Genomic DNA, 20,581 nt, shown 5'->3' with positions numbered 1-20,581 from the left:
TCAGCAGAGCTGTGCAAGCAGCCTGAAAGGGCAAACTGCCAGCACACCCTTTCCCGTAACAGGACTGCCACATTCGGGTGGGCTTATCGATTTTTTAACGTGTATTTTGGGAGATTTGCCTTCAAATATCATGTGACAGCTACACGGCAAAGAATAAAAGACCGCTGTGTCGCAGCGTTGGGCACTTGTGATCTTTCTGAGGAGGCCTGCTGGTTAAAGCAGGCAGGATATTGCACGTTTGCACCTACCGCAGAGTGGATTCTCCCTCAGCTGGCCCTGTCACAAATCATTTCACTGAGCCTCTACATCTTTCTGCACGTTTCTTATCAGGACTGCTCCTGCTTCCTCATACAAACTGCAGCTTGTCAGACTACATTTACATTAACAAGTGGAGCTGCGCAATGAGGAGAGGGGTCTGTAGAGCAAGGCAGCTGGTGCCGAAGGAAATATAAATCCGTTCTTTATTTAATGAAAAAAATGCCTTTTCCCAAAGAAATGGCAACAAGCAGAAGGCACGTCACCATCTCTCCACACACCCAGGTTCCCGTTCAGCCAGCCGAGCGGTGCTCTTCACCAGCTTCTTCAAACTATTTCCCCAGCCTTCTCAAGCAGCCTGAGACAAATCCATAAACATGACAAGTTTGGCAGACTGGAACAGCCTGAAGAAGCACAGGCTGTTCCAGGCTTGACCACCATTAATAATTAACTTGAAAATGACATTTCCTCCTGATAGAGTAAGCGGGGGGGAGGGAAGAAGAGCGAGGAGAGCTGGGAAAAGCACTGCACTACAGCCGGGGAAGAACTGCCATGCTGTAGCTTTAATGCTCCTGCACAAGAAGCGGTGCCTTTTAAAGGCCTGCAGAGCTGCAAGCCCTAAGCAAGCCCGGGTAGAAGCCCCTGTACTGGGGCAAAGCCTGGCCCATGGCAAAAATCTACTCATAGTTACAGTTTAACTACAGAAAACTTCTTTTCCAGCTTCTTGCTAGTCCAGGGGGTGAGAATTGCAGCTGACTTACTGGGGAGAGGCAGAAAGCAGCTGGGCAGCAGGCAGGATTTTCTGAAAGTTCAGGGACTTCTAGCACATGCAAGATGTCAGCAGCAGCACTCCTAAAGTGTTTTAATATGCACCCCTTTAAAAGCACTGAAAGGTAACTAACAAGACTTTTTCCCAGGAAAAAAAAAAAAATCACTTTTTTTATTAGGTGCCGATCAACTTTGGAAGTTATTAAGCAAATGCAGAACGGAGTTAGTTGCCCTCTCTTTGCACACCAGAAGCCTTGGTACTGGGAGCAGTAGCATCTTCGTGTTATTGTTTGTCTTGGCTCCAGAGCAGTACAAGCTGTCCCAACATGGGCACTTTCCTACCAGCGCCCTGTTCATACCACCAGCCTCTCTTACTGCAACTGCACGATTTGTAACAAAGCCCTGGCACTTGAGATAGCTCGGAATTTCAAAAGGAAAACACACCTGCAGCGAGAGCTGGGAGTCGAGAGATACAAGCCCAGGGAACCCCAGCTGCCCCGCGCCCTTTCCTGCAAAACCTCCGAGCCACAGCGCGCAGGGAGCTTGGCAGAGCAGCCAGCAGCTTACAGCAAGGACCTACCGTAGGAATGGGTTCCTCACACAGCCCCAGAGGTGAGGCCGACCAAGAACCACATCGCTCAGAGGGGCCGAGAGGCACACGCACAGGTAGCGAGGGGCAATGGGGACGGCAGCAGCCTCGCGGCGCTGCCCAGTATCAGGCATGGAGCTTGCTCCCCACAGCCAGCAGTTCCCCGGACGATTTAGACAGACAGGTAGGGTCTGCGACTAAAGCACGTCTATTAGTGACGAGAGCTCTCAGAGCTTAGGCATTTTTACCCATCCGATGCCAGCAGCGCTGTGAAGCTGAGCCGCTGCCGTCCTTCGCCTGGTGGTGCCCGGAGTGGTGCTGGAGGCCGGGGCAGGACGGGCAGCCACCCGTGCGGTGACCCAGCCCCACGGCTGTACGAGATAAGGTTACATCCAGCCCAAGAAGAGTGCTACAAGGCTCATTTGGCAACATCTGAGAGCTCTCCTAAGATACAGTATTAATACCAGACATGGTACTCAAATTGCACTGCTATGGTCTTCAAAATTCTTTTTTTTTTTTTTCTTCCTTTTTTTCCTTTTTTTCTCCATATAGCACGGAGTTTACTAGTAGTGCCTTTACGGTTCAAACAAAATATAATAACCAGGTTGACTGAACAGCCTGTTTGGGGGAAAAAAAAACCTTCAGGACTCGGGAAGCCACAGAGAGCTATGCGTGGCTGGAGCCACCGAGGGCTCAGTCCAGAAGAACACTTGCAGAGTTTATTAAAAACCCCTCAATAATGGAAAATGCAAGTTTGTTCAAGTGTGATACAAACGAGCCACAGCACTGGTGTCTCAATACTCAGAAACAGACCTAACACCGTGGATTTAATGCAGATGTATTGTACATAAAGTATCCCAGTGAACTCGTGACTCAGTGCTGCCCTTTGTACCAGCAGGGAGACTGAAGAATACAATCGCTATATTCATAATTTCCACAAATATGAACAGCTCAATCTTGTGATTCCAGAATGACTGCAATCACAGTGAAAAAGACAAACGGAACAATACTTCAAGCCTTTATTTTTCTGCAAGGCAAGAAGCAGTTACGCAACTGGAAAGCAAACTGAAGTTGTATCTGCCACCAGCTCTGAATTAGGCCACGCTCCCTCCATCAGAATGTGCCATCCTCAACACAAACGGCACTGCAGCTCGCCTGGGGTTCACCAGCCTAATCTCTCCTTTTAAAAGACTCATTCTTTTTGACCCTGGAAATATCAGACCCACTGAAATAGAAGTCCCTAAACCCCGCGCCTCCAGGTTCTGCGTGCAGGTACAGCGCCGCAGGACGCTCTCAAGCCACTGCTGGTGCCTGGCCCTCTCCATGCAGGGAGCGGGATGAAAAGACTTCTGCCACCTCACCAGAAGTAGAACTAAAATTGATAGAAGAGTTAACTCAAACTACCTGTTGGTAAAACAGCACCTGGAATACTGTTTTGTTGTTTCTTAAAGCTACCTAAACAAGTATGTATGCCACTTTTCCTTCTCAACTATTCTATTCATTCTATTTTGATTTCACTGCTTAATTTCACATCCTTCATCTGCGCTTGTTAAAATCAGAAGTGGATCAATCCAGCTAAAAAATTGACTTAGAAATTTGATTTTAGAATAGGTCTAGACAACATCAAATGCAGCTCCTCCAGGAGTATAAACCTGTATGGCTATTTTCTTCATTGGTATTTCAGCTTTGTTCCTGGACCTTCTGAAACAGGGTGTGGAGAACAGAACAGCTAATATACCAGAACATCTGTATGCCCATGATAGAGTCCCCTATCCATAAACCTTATTCTTCATTAACCTTTTTGAACTACTCAAGGTGGAGGAGGTTTTTTTCACAACTATTTTCATCCTCTCTTATTAGAAAAGATTTCCAGCTGGACAGAGCACGCAGAAGTGCAGTGGCTCAAAATTACTGCTCTCCCCATAGGACTTGAGCATTAGTTTGCGACAGCACACATGCAGATAACCTGGCAAATTCACGGAGTCTGAGGTGATGAAAAGATTTGCAATTTGAGGTCTACTACATCAAGAGAAGCCAGTCCAGGAATTGTAGAAAACCGTTTCCTATGCATTGGGAACTATCCAGCAGTAGCTTTTGAGTTCAGTTTCCCCAAATATGTGAAAAATCATTACCACTTTTCCAATAGGACCAACAAGAACTTCGCAAGCAGGTACTGAGGTGTCAGCACAGCATGCCTAGGTCATATTCAAATTCCTTCTGCAATAAACATTTTGCAGTAAGAAAGAATGGTCAGTTTGGGTAAGTTTATGGTGTTTGTTGTTGTCTTTTGTTTGTTTGTTTGCTTTTGTTTTAAATCTGACTTAATTTTAAAATAAGTAAGGTATCTTATCCAACACACTTCTCTTGATTTGTCTTTTTCTGCTACAATCTTCAGATCAGACTCTTCAGCTACACCCAAAAACAACTTGCAAACATATACTTACTAGGGCATATATACAAACACACAAGCATGTGTGCATGTATATAAACACTTCCCAGTTAGAATGTGTGTGTGTGTATATTAATCAACTCCTTTCATATATATAATGTGTACATATGTACACACATACAGAGTAAAACCTTTCCAAGTCCTAACTTCTTTTCAGAATATAAATTCCTTACATAAAAGCAAAATATTATGAGCACATTAAGTATTGTCAGGCATTTTTATTTCCTTGTAAGTAACAACACCATGAAGATAGATTTGGCTGCTTACTGAAAATAGCTGTATGTACATCGCAGACGTAGAACAATGAAGAAAATGGAGGGAAAACAGTTTTAGGGTGGTGTTTGTTTTTGTTTTAAACCACTTCTTTCAGGTTCCTAAAGATCTGGAGGAAGCAGCGTTTCCTATAGGCAAAATCCCTATTAGAAACGCATCCTCTCTCACAGAACGCTCAGCCTTTTGCTTCCTAACAGATCAATAATCGTAGTAACCTATACTGTAATCCTTCCCAAAGCCACCAGTGCAAGAAATTTCTCCCTCTCCCCTACGCAGAACTTATTGATTTAACTGAACAGGAAGATGTACAATAGGAAAGCAAGATTACACACAACATATCCATCTTGTGCTCTGGCTACTGGGATCGTAAGAGTAAGCCAGCTTTCCCCCTGTTGTGTTCCATTCATTTTAATCTTTAAAACAAAGTTTAGCCATCTCTTCAACTTAGTTTTATGAACATATTCAGTCTGGAAGAGCACTTGTCAAAGAGCTCCCGAAGTATTTCTCAAGGAATACTCCCAAGCTGCCCTGTTACAGAGCTCAAAGCTGCCAGTCACAGGAAGCCATTAGCCCAGAGCAGCGTTTCAAAAGCCGTACAGAAAAGGCCTTTTAAAGAAAACTTTAGAGTATCATGAAAGCAACCCAATCCTATCCGACTGAACACCAATTCGTTTCTTGACTCACAAAATAGGCTGATATTAATAGATAAGGGAAGAGGAAACAAAGAGCTTTTTCTTCTTCTCTTAGGAATGAAGCCTGTTGCGTTGGAAAGGATTCACAAGAAGACCCAGGAGCACCAAAATTCCCATATTCAACAGATGCAAGTGATGAAAAAGATCTTGTGAAGTCCTCCTCTATCCTTATAAGTAGTTTAAATCTTCAAAAACAAGCTGTAGGGGAAAAAAAAATCCCCACAAGAACAGTCAGATTCTGGACAAGTAACCAATTCCAATGATTGGGGGAAAAAAAAGAAAACAGAATAATTGAAAGGAAAGGGGGAGGAAGTTTGGGCAGATGACCTAAGATTCCAGGAAAACACAGGCAGGAAGCCATTGACAAGGCAGCAATACACACTAGCAGCTTTTCAGTCAAAAAGGAAGATGTTTTACAAGAAACAAGCAAAAAACCTCCTGAAGAGAAGTCACACCACTTGTTAGGCAGCAACACAGGCAGGGCCTGCGTGACACAGAGAAGCAGCAAGTACACTTCACTCGAGTTGGTGGAAATAGCTAGAGGTGAAGACACCATTTTCTGTAAATACTGATGCTTACTGCTTCGTTTTGATGCTTCAATAGAGACTGTGGAAACACGAGAGACAGGGTGTTTCCTATCTATACAATGGCAACAAACGGAAATGACCACAGGTTCAGATAAAATTGTGTATAATTTTATGAATTCCTGATGTTAGGAGCATCTTCCAGAAGGAGCTTAAATCCCTCGTGGAGAAAAAAGGGGTTCTTTGCTTCCCTTACAATAATGAACTCTGCATCAGTTATCGGTAGTAAAGTTCGTTTTCTCTCTCTCTGCATTTTTGCCTGTGTATGACAACCTCCTCCTTCACACCTTGGCCTGCTCTAGCTCCTTTCCATGGGCAGGGGCTCACGGGATTCAGCACCAGCAGGACTCAGGAAAGGTTCGGCCTCATGGCCTGCAAACAAGCACTACTGTGCTCACAGGGTCTCTGTCAGATGGGGACCACGGGTCACACAGGCAGCAGAGGTGGCCACAGGACACCCAGCACGGCCACCTCACGGAGCACGGCTTTATTTTTAAAGCACCATGATGTTAACAGGACTCGGAATAGGTATCAGGACCTGGTTCTTCTTGTCCCAGGACTTTTCATCAGGTGTAAAATGGTAGAAAAATCTGCCAGTTACCTGAGTGGATAATTACGGCAGCCACGTACGTATTCAGCAAGTAATGTTTATACGGCTACGAAAGGATTTTCATTCGACAATAGCTGACTTTTTACACGAAGAGCATTAGTCACATTTAATTTGTAACATGCTTTTAAACAGCACTAAAATAGTTTTCTAGAACCCGTAAATTACATTAGTAAGAATGGAAAGAGTCACATGAGTTTGAGATTACTCATTTTATAAATAGTTTTTTTGATGGCAGTGTCATTCATAACATGCCATAATAATTCTGTGTACGTAAGAATTCATTTGCTTTTGTAAATATCAAGACTGTTGCTATAACTTGGATCATACTGAAAATCCATGAAAATATTTTCTTTTACCTGCTTTGTCTTTGGATATTTTACTGCATCTTATTCTATTGCTGTGTTTTACAACTTGAACTCAGTATTTTGCTAGACACCATCCTGTTACACAGGAATAGGGTACACCGGAGCTAGAAGAAAGGACACTTTGAAAAAAGGAGTACTTTGTAATGCTTCCTTAAAACACATGGTGGAAAAAAAAAAAAACTTTCTGTAATTCCAGGACCATTAAATATGTACTGTTAGTAACATAGGAAGGTAAAGTTCTGCAACACTGAAATTTTAAACTGATTCCAAATCACTAAATAAGAGAAATTCAGAATTAATCTGCTTGAACTCCCTTGCCTAAAAGACACTCCAGGTATTTGGCTCATCATCCGTGTTAAGCAAAATCACTAAACTAAAGATTAACCTCATTTTGTCAGAAAGTCACCCGCTGTCATGACTGAAGTGGAACATTAGGACACTGTATGGAAACAAAATTAGTGACAGTGGAAAAAGAAATACAACTGTACAAAGATTATCCCCAAACTGCATCCAAAAATAATCCTCACACACAAATTCTTACCATCTTTCCCATCATTCACTACACTGAAATAAAACAACTGAAGAATTAAGGGAAGATTAAGAAACAAAAGAAAGAGGACATACCCTGTAGGAAATACTACGCTATCAAAGGAATTCAAACCATAAAAACACTTGTGCAATTACGTGCTGCTCATTTGCTTCTCCGTCACTTAAAAGTTAGTGCCTCTGAAAAGAAATACAACTTCAGTTTCTCTAAAAATCCGAGAGACAGACAGCAGCTCTAAATCAGAAGGGGCTACAGAGGGGGGTGGAAAAAGCCCCAGGCAGGTGAGAGGATTTTCCAGGCTTTCTGCTTCATTCTCGGTTACTTCAGGTCAAACAGAAGGTGCTCCCTGCCTGGAGAAGTTACAAAGCATTGCCCACTGCTAACCCATTTCATGGCTCTGCCTGTTATTAAAGTTCCTTTAAATATAGTTAGCGTGGTTATTTAAGGTATACTGCCCCACTCAGCTCTCTCTAAAATGCCCTTTACTTCTTCTTGCTGATGTCTTATTTCACACACATCACAGCCACAGATCTGAAATACACTCTCAGATAGCTCACCTGAAGCGTGAGCTTTTCTTCCAAGACCTGAATTAAAAGCCATACATCTTTTCCACTCCACTTCCCACTTTCAGTCAGCAGAGCTGGAGAAGCAAAAATAATATTTCGATGACTTATGAACAGAGACATGAAACGAGTAAAAGTTCCTAGCACCACGTTCAACTCTAACTCCCCTTTATTTTCAAACACAAGCAAATTTAATAGACCAGCTGAAAATAAGTATTCGACCAGCTGCAAACGTGTACGATCCATCCAGAGGAGCTTCATCATTTTAATGATGAAGTGGCGAGGATGTTTTCTTCATCAGATTAATCCTACGCCAAGACTTCTGAAATCCTTCTGGAACTGCACAGCAACGCTGCCGGTGAACTGAAGAAGCTTGGCAAAAACACGCAAGCCTTGCTGAGGTACGTATACAGACAATATTTGGCAAAATGCAGCACCGAACTCGTAACGGAGGAGCATTGGTATTGCCACCAGGACATGCTACTTCCCTGTTTGTTCTCCACTAGGCTGAATGTGCCAGCTGAGTATCAGGCCTGCTTTACCTGCTTCGGGCTTGTGGAGTCAATGAAGCAGTTTACCTTAGCTGTAACTTCTTTTTTTCCTGCATATTCAGTGAAACAACGATGTATTCAGTGACGCTCGGGCTTGTCTTAAAAAAAGAAAAAGCCACCAACGTTCTCTGGTTTGTTCCCCGCAAAGCCCTGTGCAGAAAGTCACGCTGCCTACAGCAGCTATTTTGTAATGCAGACCACTTGTGTGCCAAAATACCTCACGGGCCTGACGTCGCAATGGTGAAATTTAGCTCAACTACAATGTTTTTTCTAGTACAGACCTCTGGATTTAACATCGGCCTGAAACACACGCTCAGTCCCAAATGACAGCACCGTGCCCACGATCAATGCATTTTTCCCTGCACACACACACACATAAAAGACAACACCAGAAGCCCTATTTCTAAATGCAAGGTTTTGTCCAAAGTACCTGTGGTTTATATAACCAGTGCACTGGCAGAACAGAAAACCAGAGAACAGAGGCTTGAGTAAAAGTTAATGTTTTCTCAAACGATGTTCTTTTTAAGACCACAACCCCCTGAAATAGCACAGGCAGGTACAACCCTGCATAAGCAAGCTTGAGGAAGCAGAGCCTGACATCCCCACATGCTTAGGCTGGGATTTTTAACGTGAACCAGCAGAGCTAATTCTGTTCTACCCACGAAGTGGGCAAACCAGCACTGTGCCCTGTAAAATTACCACTTAGAGTCCCGCCAGTTTTAGTGGCTGCAGTCAATCCAACACCAGCTTTTGGAAAATCCCCCCCGACACAAACTCTGTCTTGAAGCAACTGCTATAAAGCGCAGAACAGGAAGAGCAGCACGCACAGACTGTAATATTTCTATTAACGATGCGGACTTCTAAATGATAAGTTGAAAACACTTCTTCCCCACACCCTGTCTTTATTCCGTCTCCAGCATCTCGTTATGCAGGAGCCGGCCTCATTTCCCTGTTTTTGCAGGTAGTTGTTTGAAAGACAGGAGGGAGGAAACATGCAAAGAGAACAAACCTCAAACAAAGAAAAATCTCAGACAGCAGATCCGGAGCAGCTTCTCGAGCGATTCCTTTGACCACGCTCCACTCCAGCCATGGCATCGCAGTGCCTACACCGTGACCACGCCGAGGAGAGCATCTCTCGGCACAGACCCACAAAGGCAGGGCCGATTTATGAGCACAGCCTGTGCCACACCCTAGACAAGTAGCACAGCCAGCACTACCACCCCAGCAGCACGGGCACCACATGAAAGCCACCTCCAGTGCCTGCTCCGTGTGCTCGCAGCCATCTCCTTACCGTGCTACCACACCGGGCTGGCGGCGGGGCAGATAACGCCAGCACCGCTGCTCCAGCCCTAGGGGTTGTCTCCCCGTAAATCCATGTTAACACCTCGCTCCGGTCGCTTGCCATCTCACCACGCCACTGGGTAATGCAGTCTTGACCTATTTTCCAGATGCTTAATTAATCTCTCCGCCGGCTGCCGCGCTTACGAGATAGTTACGGCGTGAATTTTAAACTTAGCTTCCAGAAGCCTCCCGCACTTTATTAATTCTGCTATGGCATTACGGCTATGCCACAAAGTCAGCCGGAGCCCGGCCGAGCTTTTCCGCATTGCTCTGAAAGCAGGGCGCAAACTTTTTGCAAATGATGTCATGGAAGGAAAGGCTGGAAAGGAATCAGAGAAACGCGCCTGGTTATCAACACGGCCGCAGCTTTGCTCGGCGTCCTGATCTCGGTATTAATAGCAGGCTTTCGAGGCGTTACGCTGACCGAAAGGAGCGAGGTTACCCTGCAGAAAGCAGGCAGGAGGCTGTCAGGGCGGGGTGGGGGGAGCCGAGCCCGGCAGCCTGAAGCCGCCCTCCTGCCAGGCGGGCAGCGCCGGCGCTGACATTGCGAGGCGGGCACAGCCCGGCCTGGCCCGGGGATATTGCCGAGCGCGTCAACAGGCGGTACGGTACTCACAGCCCGGCCCCGGGGGACGGACAGACGGACCGAGGGACCGGCGGCCGCCGCCCAGCTCCGCTCGGGGCTTGTTGCCGGCAACCGAAGCCGGGGCGACCGCCGGCCCCAACGGCGCCCGGGGAACCGGGGGGAGGGGGAACGGAGCCGCCCGCCCGCCGCTCACCTTCACGGGTCGGGCCGCGCTGGCGTCCGGGCTGGAGCTGCCGCTGCCGCCGCCACCGCCCTGGGCATGTCCGGGAGCGCTCAGCTCAGCCGCTCAGCCCCGCCGCTGCCGCTGCTGCTGCTGCTGCTGCTCCTGCCGCCGCCTCGGCCGCTGCCATCTTGTCCCGGCGGCTGCGAGGGAAGCGCCGCGGCTCAGCCCGCTCGGCAGCCCGGGCCTCCGCCTCATCGTCCCGGGGAGGGCCGGCACCCAGCCCGCCCCCACCGCCCGCCTCCGCCTCCTCTTCCTCCTCCTTCTTCTCCTCCTCCTCCTCCGCCCGCCCGCAGCGCCCCCGCACGGCCCCGGGCACTGCCAGGCCCTGGGCAGCCCGTGCCCACAACCAGGCCTCTGCGCTGCTAGAGGGCTCGGGGCTCCACCTCTTTGCCCCAAAGAGCCAGCTGGTGGTTTTTTTTTACTCACCCAACCGCCCGCAATCGTTTATTTTTCACGCCGAAATGAGGGGTGGGGAAAAATAGGTGGGAGCCAGCGCTAGGAAATTGTAGGTGGTAAGGGGTGCTGGTCGCATTGCTGCGGGTGGTACAGGTTTTAGTCATGCTTCACACCTCTCCTAGAAGGATCGGCTTCCTAGTGAATTATTGATACACATTATATTAACAATCTGTTTTGAAAGACTTTATACAGTCTTTCAGAGAGAACAGAGAAACATTCTCGATCAGTTAAGCATACAAACCCTAAAATGCCTGAATGAAATAAAGCATTAGGTATATACTGATTCTATCCCTAAGTGTGTTGCGTCCACAAACATTAATTGGCATACATCACCCCCTAATTAATAGCTCGTGATCTATTGAAAAATAAAATACCCCTACTCAGCTACTAACTAGTCTTGCCATATTTTTACAGCTGGTTTGTAGGAACTACTTGAAGCAATTCTCTTCTTGTTCCCCATGTAGCCTCTTCTACTTGGGCAACCAAATCCAAATATGGTTGTAAACAGAATGATGCTGATCCTCTAACCAGAGAGCAAATTATGAATCCAACACTCCACTGATACATTTGCACAATTTTCACCAACAGCTTTCAGAAATGGGCTTGAATTCAAGTTTAGAGAGAAGGAATTCATGTTTGGGGGTGCATAACCTCTCCTGTTATGCTGAGCTCTCTGGGCTTTTCATGTTTGCTCACGACTTGGTCATGCTTGTTAAATAACAGAGCCTCCCAAAATACAGCACCGTTTTGCAGTTTCATTCATATGTTCCTCTTTTTTTTTTTTATAATCAGTGTTTAGATCAAGCTAGATTTCCACTAGCAGGAGTATCACCAGAGTGTAATCCATCTCTCAAACCTCTTTGCAACTCCTCCAGTTGCTTTTTCAGAGTTTAGCATCTCCCCAAATATCCATCATTTTACCCTATCTGGGAGCTGTTTCAATAAGTCTTCCTTGTGCTGAGTGCAAACTTCCTCATACTTAGGACCCACAGGGTAACCTGACCAAAAGGGCACAAGAGCTCCAGCTCAGCTTGTGCCACTGCAAAGCACAAGTGCTGATTCTCCTCATTCAGCCACCCACCTATAAGGCTTGCTGAGGCCATCGAGGACTTTTTAAGCTATCTACAACATACAGCAGTGCCACATGGAGCGTATCAGCGAGTTTTAAAATCTCTGACAAACACTTGGATCAGAAGTTAAATACGGCTGTGTCTGAGAAGCTCTCACATGATTTTATTTTTGTCATCTGATAAATAGCAAACACATCCTTGTCCTAATTTTCTCCGGGCAGGTATTTTTGTGCCAGTAGGCAACTGAGGGGTTAACGCAGAAACTCCTGTTACACCTGTAAGTAACATGGACGACTGATAGGGCTCCAAGGGGAGTGTTTTGTTTCACTGTACTTGAGTGACTTAGTGGAAGGAGGCCCGTGTCATTTAGATTCGTTTATAAAGTTCAGCATTGAAACACACACCTCCATGGGCTCTTTGTTCTTCCTCGTTTCTATAACATTACTGAGGATAAGAAGTAGTTAGATGCTAGTGCTCAGAGTGGAAAAAAGAAAGAGAAATCGTAGAAAAAGGCATTTCTAATAGATGTAAGACTAGTATGCAGCAAAAAGAGAAGATCTGAGGACAAACCCAGACTAGAACCATTTGGCAGCACACCTACCGATGACACTTTGTGCTATTTTTGTTATAAAAATCCTAAGTGTAGACACAGACAGAAAATGCTTTGGCTAGAACAATTTGTTTTACTCAAACTGCTATAAGCTACATCATCAAAATATTTTGTATGGCCCGTGTGAGTTGTTTACATCACTTCATACGTTGTTTACATCTGCCAGACTCTTAATTCTTGAATGTGCTTCAGCACAGAGTTCTGAACAAGGCTGTGCTACTAGAGCTGGCTAGAGAAGCAAAAGCACACAGATAAGGACTGGAAAGGCAGGGCCATAGGGTTGTAATTCCATCCGTCAGGCCCATCGCTCAATCACTAACAACATAGGGATGAAATTGCATGTAACAATGAAGCATCACTGCTAAAAGGACAAGAACTGGTCTCTTACTATTTTCTTGACTCCTCTCCACGCATCCAGTTCAATTCTCCTGACGATTACTCTCCAGTGACACTGGCATTGAATCTCCTACTGAGTAGATGAAGCATGCCCTGCAAAAAAGCAGAAGGTTTTCTTTGGTGAGCTGAATTAGCTCAGGAAGAAGTTCAGTGGATGTCAGAGCTAACAATGAGGAAGGCAGATTTTTTTTTTTTCCTCAGTCTAATAGAGCCGCACAGACCTCAGGTTAGTTTTCTGGGTAGAAATTACAAAATCCAAACCACCCAGCAGCATGCTGCTTGGGAACACGCTGCTGTGACCGCTTCAGGTTGTTAGGCTGCAGCCACCCAACTTGCAGAGCACGGTAGCAAGTCTAGCCTGTGACGAGGAAAGTGCCAAAGAGGAAGGTCCCACTCCCACTGTTGTTTGTTTTAGGGCTTTTAACCTTCCACACCATGACCTTCATGCTATTACTTTCAAATTTAAACCAAAGATTCACCTGGCTCTTCTTGCAACAACTGGAAGTTCAGCTGAGAATGTATTTCCTCAATTTAAAAATTTCTTTATGCAGTTTACATTATTAGTCATTTGGAAAAAATAAGCATGCGTAGTGAAACATGAACTACAGCTGTTATTTCCACTTCATTTTTTGCCCATCAGAATACTACTTTATCAAAATAGCTTTAACACAAGACTAAGAAGAAAACAAGTGCATTTGGTTACTTGCTGTTTAACTTGCCTGGCTCCTCCATAAGATTTAAAAGCTTTAAAGCTGCAAAGGACAAAAGACACTTTCCAAGGGCTAGTGGTGCGTTCTGAGGCTTTGTGCAAGGGGCGTGCACATGCCGACGGTCATTTCATGAAGACTTCACCTTTCTTTATGGGTCACCCAAAGTATGCCTGAGGAGTGACCCACATCTGTGGCTCTTACAAAGAAAAAAAAAAAAAAAAAAAAAAAACAGACTGAAAATGTTCTTCTGCTCACCTGCCTTTCTGCTGGTACCTCCCCCTGCCCTTAATGCCCTCACGCACCACTGTGGCATTGCCATTTCAAATTCTGCCAAGTGTTAAGCAGCAACGCTTGGTCTTGTGCACAAAGATAATGACAGGGTGATCACAGCGGCGGTAGCTCTTCGGAAATGTAGAAGGCAACTCTAAAATCTTTTTTTGTTATCATGTAGATAAAAGCCTTGTATAATCTACTTGAGATCAACTGCCCCTTCTCACTTTGTAATAAATGCTTACCTCAAGAAAAATACAGAACAGCCAATTTTGTGCAAGAACTTAGAGCTTCCCTCCCTAAAACATTTGTCCAGGTGGAACCCTTAGTTTTCACATCATCAAGGAAAGGCAGCACAACTACACTATAGATGAGCGACATTTATGTCTCAAGCAACTCAAAATGCACAGAAGTGGAAAACTATCAAGCATTTATTTTGAAATTATACAAGTGATTATTACTCCCACTTTAGGGCTTGCAGAGGTTCGTTGCAGGGTTTGTTTTTTGTTGTTTCGGTTTGTTTTTTGATGATTGCTTGTTTTCGACCTTACTTTTCTTTTAAAGTTTAAGAGCCACTGTTGTTGAAACAACCAAGGGGGACAACTATGGTTAATAAAATTGGCACCTGGCCAACTGTCACAGATGATTTTGTCCAGGGATGCTCTGAAATTCCACTGTGCTCATCTTACATCAAGAGGTGTAGATTTGACAAATGCTTCATCACAGTGTGCTAAGCTGCTTACGCTAAATACTCATTCACATTTACATATTTTTTAACCATAAAAAGGCAGAATAATGCAGTATTCTACAGGGTAGCGTAAATGCCTTTACTGAATCACGTAAGTAATGATGTATCATGGTATTATATTTTTCAATCAATACTTTCATTTTCAATCTGTTTTTTTTTTTCTTCATTGTAAAAGCTGCAGAAGTGGGTCATTCCTCGTGTATGCTTTAGAAGATCCACAAGGAAAGATGAGATCTTCATGAAACTTACTTACCTTATTACTTTAATTTGCTATTTTCAGGTAGTTATTAACCACTGTGGCATATGAGTGTCTTTCACATAAGTATACACTACATCCACAGTTTTCTTCTCTCTAACAGCAAAAGAATTTGAAGAAGTTAATAAGACTAACAAACGTTAAATAAGTACAAAAATCTAATGTTTGTATTTTTCAGGCACTTGGCAAGGACAAATAGAATATTTAACAATACCTGAGTACTACACAACAAAACTGTGAGAATCCAAACATGGAAAGATATAACCCAAACCAGTCAATGAAAAATAATTATAGTTAGAATCACACTAACAGAATACAAACAATAGAAAACGTAGCTTTAACATTGCTGACAGTACAACTTAAACTTAATTATGGCAGCCAAGCAGTAAAAATAACCTTACCAAGTGAATATCAAAACATTGGATGAATGTATTTTTATTAAAAAAAAAAAAAGAGAGACACTTTCTCCTGTGAAGGAGAAAAATAACTTGCTTAAAAAAAAATCAGAGTAAAATGTTTATGATGCCATGGTAATTTATAAAACCTCGAATAAATATTGTACTTTTTACTATTGTTATGAAATGAGCATCACACTTCTGCATCCCACACTTGTGAATATTCAGTGTGCCACCCACTAATATTGCCAACCATTTCATTTTTACAGTTGAGTAATGGCTCCTATTTTTAGTGACTACTACATTGCAGGATCAAGGGTTGCAGACGTATGAACACCACAAGTGTTCCGGCTGACCTCACTTTCCAGAATGTATCATTCCTGCAAATAAACGTCATTAAACATAAGTGGGCAGTCAAATTACTGAATTTAAACATAATCCTGCATTACTCTAGTGAGTAGTCACTTATTAGTAACTCTATTTACTTCAGTAAAACCACTTGAATAAGGATTTCTGGGGTTGTGCTTCTAGGACAGATTCCAAAGCCTTTTGAAGTAAATAGTGCAATTCATTGACTCCCAGCTGAGACTGACATTGCATTGTGGCAAAGAGAAGTTCACCCTTTACTGAGAGCACACCATGTTTCCCCCCAGAGGGCTGGGGTGAAGTCACACCAAACCCCAGGGGGACAGGCATGGCACCAGACCACCACTTAACCATAACCCGGCGGAGGGCCCCACCGCCTTGCTCCATCCTGCCTCATCCTGCACGCACCTGGGGACCAAGCCAGGGCCTCGCTCAGTGGCACCCAAAATCCACCTGCATTAAAAACAACCACACAACAAACCAAGCTACTGTCGCACTGGGGCAAGGTCCTGTTACTCGTCTGTCTGTGGCAGAAAACCTTCCCGAGGAGCAGTCCTACCAGAAGCAACATACACAAGGCTTTCAGCTGCTCACCTGTAGCCTCCTGCAGTTTAATACATCAGGAACTCAGTATTATGTTTTCCTACATTTCAAAAGCAGTTATCTTAGAGCCTTCCTTATTTTCCTCCCATGAGCCATCATTCAAAGATTGTTTTAACTGGTATTTTGTTAAAGATTTAAATTACCACGTTAGAGACTTGCCTCCTGCAATGAACAACAGAGAAGACACGTTTTAATTACATGAGTTATGAAATGAGATCAAACCATTATAAGAAAAAAACATGTCCTTGTTTAGCAGAGAATATGTTTTCCGATGAGTTTGTTTATTCTGAGATACAAGCGTTCTAATGATTTTTTTTTCACATTACAGAACTGATCTGCATATATTTTTTTGTTATTTTTTCTGTTCCAGACCATTAACAGTCCAAGCCTGTCCCAAAAGAAAACGTGATGTTCAGCAGTAGTTTCACGGATTGTTTTGACCGAGTGAAACACACCGCGTCCACTCCTAGTAATGAGACACTTGGCAGAAAGTATCACATCACCAGCACAATAGCAGCAGGCTGCCTTTACGGTCCGCAGAGTACTGGAGCCTGTATGCAATATCGCTTTCAACAATAGAGGGGAAGATAAGTTAACACTGCTACGTAGCTAACTGCATGTGCAGTTGGCGCTGCGGTTATTTTAGCCTGTAATGTTTTACGTTTATAAGCATTTTAAATCACAGGAAAAGGGTTAGCAATATTTTCGTTCGATAATTTTATTTTTTAACTTACTGTTTCTAATAAGATTTATTTTAGCTCTTGTTGTTTTCTGGCTTAGATTACAGAGACTTTTGACTACATAAAAAATGTGTAAAGTATACTAAAATACCATCTTGAAGAAGGCACGTCTACCCATGTAGCATTTTAATCACATTTAGGATGAAGGCAGTCAGGAAATCAGTTTGTTTTTCTGGCTTTATCGGGGTTTGATATAATTAGCACACTTATTGGAAGACAGAAGTACCCTAAATATATATGCTTTGATGTTTGGAAGATGACAGAGCAGAAGTGGAAAGGAAAATGGCAAATCTGTACCTATAAATAAAAACATGGTCACAGACGCATCACATTCAACATGAAAATGATCAGCGATGAGATACAACAGGTGAGAAAAATGAAGGAACAGAGACTGCAAAGCATCGAATTATTACTACACCAGGCTGAGCATTGCCATATCATAACAATGATTCTACTGAATATATGTGCAAACATTTTTACATTATCCTCAGAGCTTTGCAACAACAAATAAAAGCCCTCATCATCAGTTTCAGATGCTACTTAATACAGACTGAAGCTCTTGAGAAAAACAGAAAATTGGAAGTGAATGTAAAAATGTTGTTTTTGCCAGCACTGTGCTCATGACTTATGAAGCACAGTTTACACGGTTCTAATACGTGCACTGAACTTCAAAACCATTTTCAGATTTATTTTTCCTCATAGAAACTGATTCTGTCTAGAATAAGATAAAACTGGCACATGTTACAGAAATAGTACATTTGTCAGAGATTAAAGTACTTCCGTTCATGCATCTTGCACTGAACTTTAAGCAAGAAAACACGTACAGCTATTCTAGACAATTATTATTCAATGTATAAATTTATTCTTTTCCTAGTTCAATAACAAAAAGCACTTTTATAGACTTACTTTTCTATATGCAGCTTATAAAATATCTTAATATATTTAAAAATATATTTTATTTAAAAATACTTATCTGAACATAACCAAATATTTTAATTAAAAATCTGCATTGTTTTTTCAATTCAATTTCGTAAACACTAAATATTATTGTAGTAAACGCTTCGTAGTGCATGTAGAACATTTAATAGCAAGCATTTTTATTCTGGATAATAACTCAAAATGCGTTAGAAGGGCATCCTGTGAGGAAATCTTTCACCTACCGTTCATGTTTCACAAAATACCTAAAAGCAACTCAAGGTTATAGCTAGAAGGCAAGTGTTAGGGCACCACCTGAAATACTTAAATGTTGAGGCATGAGAAAAATGAAAAAAGCCACACTACTTAATCAACAGGGATGGGTTTTTCAACTGACCTTTCTATATATCAAAAGCCAATTAATTCATGGGGCACGTTTTAAGGTATTTCTTTTCAAGCCACAAGTACCTACTGCACACGTCAGCCAGCTTTCCATCCGCTTTTATCTGCCTGCTTCTCACTAACACCTGGAAGGCGAAGAAAGCAGAGATTACAACAAGGGGAAAGGCCAAGAGGTGCTGGAAGTGGTGGGACAGCCCCAAGCAGCGGGGAGCCGCTGCCTGGAAGAAGGCCCCAGCAAAGCAGAGCTAAGGTGCCCTGGCCCCATAGCCACCCCAGGCACCTCACACTGCTTCCCCCTTATGTCTAGTTTTCTTGATAACAGCCAAATTGCATGAGTAACAACCTTTGCCCACAGCAGCACTCGCCATTAATCCCAACACCTCCAGAAGGGACCAGCAGCAGCAGGGCCGAGTCAGGTCTGGGCACAAACCTCAACATCTCACCGTGGAGAGGGAGCTAATGGACAGTTACAGACAGCACAAGCCATGCTGGCTAAATGAATTCCTGGTGCAGAGCCATTATGGTCAGTAAAGTTATTTCTAGGATGAATGTGGCTCCAGTTGCTTATTGATTATTGAAGCAAATTTGCTCACTGAATATTTTATCAAGGTTCTTATGCTTACAGCTGTGACGAACAACGCTGGAATAACAGTAAAAGTTACGTTTTCAGCCAAATATCTCCTGGCGCTTTATGTGGATCTACTACATAAAAACCTGATCAAAATCACAATGCAGAAATTATATTACTAATTAACAGGACTTACTATGAATATGTGGAATAACAGCATTAATTTCAGTGGGCACAGTGACCATAACGCTAGCAGAGCAGTCCGGGTTGTCAACCAGAATTTCATGGTCAGGAGTCACCTAAAATACAAAACAAAGTGATGGTTTTTGAATTCTTTTTTTTTTTCAGAACTTGCTACCTAAGTATTAGATGAGACACAACAGCTCGGTTCAGACAGAAAAGGGAATATACAAGGAACAAGGAGACGATGTTGGCCAGCACTTCAGGCAGAGTCTACCCGCACGCCAGCTGCCTGCCTCAGGACTCCTCCTTTCCTGAAGGAAGGAAGTTTGCCAGTTCCAGTGTTATTCATTATGGTTAGGCTGCCAACATTTCCCCTCTCCCAAAAGACATAGAAGTGTGCATACTGCACAACCCCCTTGAAACGGAATACCAGGCTCACCGAAACCTTCAGAAAGTACATCACTGACACTGCTGGCAAGATTTTACTCGGATCTTCCCCTATTTCTTTCAGCACTGCTTACAATCATACCTATCTATCCCCAACGGCCAGTACCTTAAGAGGGAAATTTACAGGCTAAAGTGGAAAAAAAAAAAAAAAAAGAATTTATAGTGTATTTCCATTCATCTCTATATGCCATAAAAATAGGGATTTTTTTTAATAGTCTGGTACGGTGATAGCTATTTACTTGTGAATTGAAAAGCAGTATAAATATTTTTTAACATATGAAATGCAACTATCAAACACTCTTTACTATTTAAATGCATTTCTTCAACAGATGCAAATTCATCTATTATACTAGAAACTAATAACTCTTCCACAGCAGGGTGCGAGCTGCTCTTCATTCATATTTTATTAAACAGTTGTATCTGTTACATGTGTGAAAGATTGCTTTAGCTGCTTATACGAGGCTTTGAAGCCAGAGTAGTATTCCACTCAGACGATACTGAAAAGCACTAGTTCAATTCAAGAATTACTTCTTTAACTTTCCCATGTTTCAATTTCAAGCTCAGAATATTATCTTTAATTAAAAATACATTAGGAAATTTCCTAATTATCTAGTTCTTCAACAGTGTATTTCTTACTACCAGGCATTTAAAACTAATTTAATCGATGTCTGCAGCCTTTGCACTAATTGGTGCTTAAAAATAAGCAGGTTAACTCATGTTCTTTAACTGATTTTTTTGTATAGCTAAGGAAAAGGAAAAAAAAACAGCTCCTAGCTGTATTTCTGATCATGAGGGAGTATCTGGGTTGCAGTTAGCATGGTCATTTATCCTTTTTCATTTCAGTATGGGTATGTTTCAACAGCAGCCACAGAAATGCCTTCTGGACTAGCAAACTGAGTTCTGTCATTTCTAGCATCAATTGCGTTTACATTATTTACAATGATTTTACATTGGCTTTTGTACCTTATCAGCATCCTCGCTAAGTGACTGTGGAGTCAAGCTTACTCACTGAAATATCTTTGGCAAAGCTCCTTTCTGTATAGTACTTTT

At 43.1% G+C, this 20,581-nt stretch overlaps 1 protein-coding gene and 1 long non-coding RNA gene across 5 annotated transcripts in view; both read right to left on the bottom strand.

Annotated features, from left to right (window-relative positions):
- Nucleotides 1-10,626, bottom strand: part of HIPK3 (homeodomain interacting protein kinase 3) — a 65,563-nt gene extending 54,937 nt beyond the window's left edge. The window contains exon 1 of one of the 4 annotated variants that reach the window (XM_068685096.1): nucleotides 10,367-10,626. The gene's annotated coding sequence lies outside the window, so the exon portion shown is untranslated. Of the gene's footprint in view, nucleotides 1-1,603; nucleotides 1,796-9,255; nucleotides 9,398-9,537; nucleotides 9,718-10,366 lie in introns of those variants that run through there. The other 3 variants (XM_068685099.1, XM_068685098.1, XM_068685097.1) reach the window with 3 other exon arrangements.
- A 1,762-nt stretch (nucleotides 10,627-12,388) lies between these two features.
- Nucleotides 12,389-19,329, bottom strand: LOC137856608 (uncharacterized). Its single transcript, XR_011096624.1, has 4 exons — nucleotides 19,098-19,329; nucleotides 18,329-18,458; nucleotides 16,268-16,438; nucleotides 12,389-13,021 (listed from the first exon to the last, which is right to left on the bottom strand). It is a non-coding gene; the product is annotated as an uncharacterized lncRNA (long non-coding RNA).
- Between the last annotated feature and the right edge of the window lie 1,252 nt (nucleotides 19,330-20,581).

Source organism: Anas acuta, chromosome 5 (genome assembly GCF_963932015.1).
Source record: "Anas acuta chromosome 5, bAnaAcu1.1, whole genome shotgun sequence".
Classification (NCBI taxonomy): domain Eukaryota; kingdom Metazoa; phylum Chordata; class Aves; order Anseriformes; family Anatidae; genus Anas; species Anas acuta.
The sequence above is the reverse complement of the archived record's forward strand: the minus strand, read 5'-3'. Positions and strand labels throughout refer to the sequence as shown.